Source organism: Bubalus kerabau, chromosome 6 (genome assembly GCF_029407905.1).
Source record: "Bubalus kerabau isolate K-KA32 ecotype Philippines breed swamp buffalo chromosome 6, PCC_UOA_SB_1v2, whole genome shotgun sequence".
Taxonomy (NCBI): Eukaryota; Metazoa; Chordata; class Mammalia; order Artiodactyla; family Bovidae; genus Bubalus; species Bubalus kerabau.
The window spans coordinates 9703105-9705520 of record NC_073629.1 but is presented as its reverse complement, the minus strand read 5'-3'; the positions used below and the strand labels follow the sequence as shown (position 1 = coordinate 9705520).

Sequence of the window (2416 nt, the reverse complement as noted above, 5' to 3'; positions counted from 1 at the left end):
TGACAAAGGATTAATTTCCAAAATATACAAGCATCTCTTACAACTCAATACCAGGAAAACAAACAATCCAATCAAAATGTGGGGAAAAGACCTAAACAGACATTTCTCCAAAGGAAACATGCAGATGGCTAAAAAACAGATGAAAAGATGCTCACCATCTTTCATTATTAAAGAAATGCAAATCAAAACCCCAATGAGATATCACCTCACACCTGTCAGAATGGCCATCATCAAAAAGTCTACAAACAATAAATGCTGGAGAGGGTGTGGAGAAAAGGGAACGCTCTTGCACTGTTGGTGGGAATGTAAATTGATCCAGCCACTATGGCAGACGGTATGGAGATTACTTAAAAAACTAGGAATAAAACCACCATATGACCAAGCAATCCCACTCCTAGGCATATGTCCTGAGGAATCCAGGGTTGAAAGACACATGTATCCCATTGTTCACTGCAGCACTGTTTACAATAGCTAGAATATGGAAGCAACTAGATGCCCATCAACAGATAAAAGGATAAAGAAGTTGTGGTACATATACACAATGAAATATTACTCAGCCATAAAAAAGAACACATTTGAGTCAGTTCTGATGAGGTGGATGAACCTAGAACCTATTAAACAGAGTGAAGTGAGTCAGAAAGAGAAAGATAAATATGGTATTCTAATGAACATGTACAGAATCTAGAAAGATGGTTCTGAAGAATTTATTTACAGGGCAGTAATGGAGAAACAGACATAGAGAATAGACTTATGGACATGGGGAGAGGGAGGAGAGGATTTGATGCATGGAAAGAGTAACATGGAAACTTACATTTACCATATGTAAAATAGATAGCCAATAGGAATTTGCTGTATGACTCATGAAACTCAAACAGGGCTCTGTATCAACCTAGAGGAGTGTGATGGGGCAGGAGATGGGAGGAAGGTTCAAAAGGGAGGGGATATATGTATACGTACGGCTGATTCCAGTGGTCATGTATGGATGTGAGAGTTGGACTATAAAGAGAACTGAGAGCCGAAGAATTGATGCTTTTGAATTGTAGTGTTAAAGAAGACTCTTGAGAGTCCCTTGGACTGCAAGGAGATCCAATCAGTCCATCCTAAAGGAAATCAGTCCTGGGTGTTCATTGGTGGGACTGATGTCGAAGCTGGAACTCCAATACTTTGGCCACCTGACGTGAAGAGCTGGCTCATTTGAAAAGACCCTAACGCTGGGAAGGATTGAGGGCAGGAGGAGAAGGGAACGACAGAGGATGAGATGGTTGGATGGCATCGCCGACTCAATGGACATAGGTTTGGGTGAACTCTAGGAAGTGGTGATAGACAGGGAGGCCTGGCGTGCTGTGGTTCATGAGGTTGCAAACAGTCAGACAGGACTGAGCGACTGAACTGAACTGATGGCTGATCCATGTTGAGGTTTGACAGAAAACAACGAAGTTCTGTAAAGCAATTATCCTTCAATAAAAAAATAAATAAAAAAAAAGCTACAGTGAGATACCAACTCATACCAGTCAGAATGACCATCATCAAAAAATCTACAAACAATTAATTTTGGAGAAGGTGTGGAAAAAAGGAAACCATCTTTCGCTGTTGGTGGGAATGTAAATTGATACAGCCACTATGGAAGACAGTATGGAGATTCCTTTAAAAACTAGGAATAAAACCACCATATGACCCAGCAATTCCACTATTAGGCATATACCCTTAGGAAACCAAAATTGAAAAAGACACATGTACCCCAATATTCACTGTAGCACTTTAAAATAGAATATGGAAGCAACCTAGATGTCCATTGACAGATGAATGGATAAAGAAGCTGTGGTACAGATACACAAACAGGATAATACTCAGCCATAAAAAGGAACATATTTCAGTTAGTTCTAATGAGGTGGATGAACCTAGAGCCTATTTTACAGAGTGAAGTAAGTCAGAAAGAGAAAAACAGATATTGTATACTAACGCATACACCAGAGCTTCCCTGGTGGCTCAGAGGTTAAAGCCTCTGCCTGCTGAGAAAGCCACATGGGTCACCAACAGCTCTACAGGAGCCACCTGAGAAAATTTGGCCACAGTTCTCACTCTTGCTGGATCTGCTCAAACCAGCATGGTCTGATCCAGAAATAGGGCCACAATACGTGCCGCCAGTGTTTCCAGCCGCATGCCAAGAACATCGGCTTCATTAAGTTATACTAACCGAACTTCTTTAAATGGAAGGAACACATCAACATTATGCAGCACATCAGCCTTATGCAGAAACAGTACTAGCTCTTTGTATATAAAAGAAAAGCTTTAAAAACGTCAAAAAAAAAAAAAAGAAAGAAAGAAAAGAAAAAGAAATAGCAGCATTCCTGATCTGTTTACTTCCAGGAAATTTGAAGACATTTACAGCATACTTTTTGATGTTAAACAGAACTGA

The 2416-nt window shown here is 40.1% G+C and overlaps 1 pseudogene; it reads left to right on the top strand.

Moving 5' to 3' along the window:
• The first annotated feature begins 2022 nt into the window (after positions 1–2022).
• On the top strand, positions 2023–2193 carry LOC129655864 (40S ribosomal protein S29-like; annotated as a pseudogene).
• Positions 2194–2416: the final 223 nt, after the last annotated feature.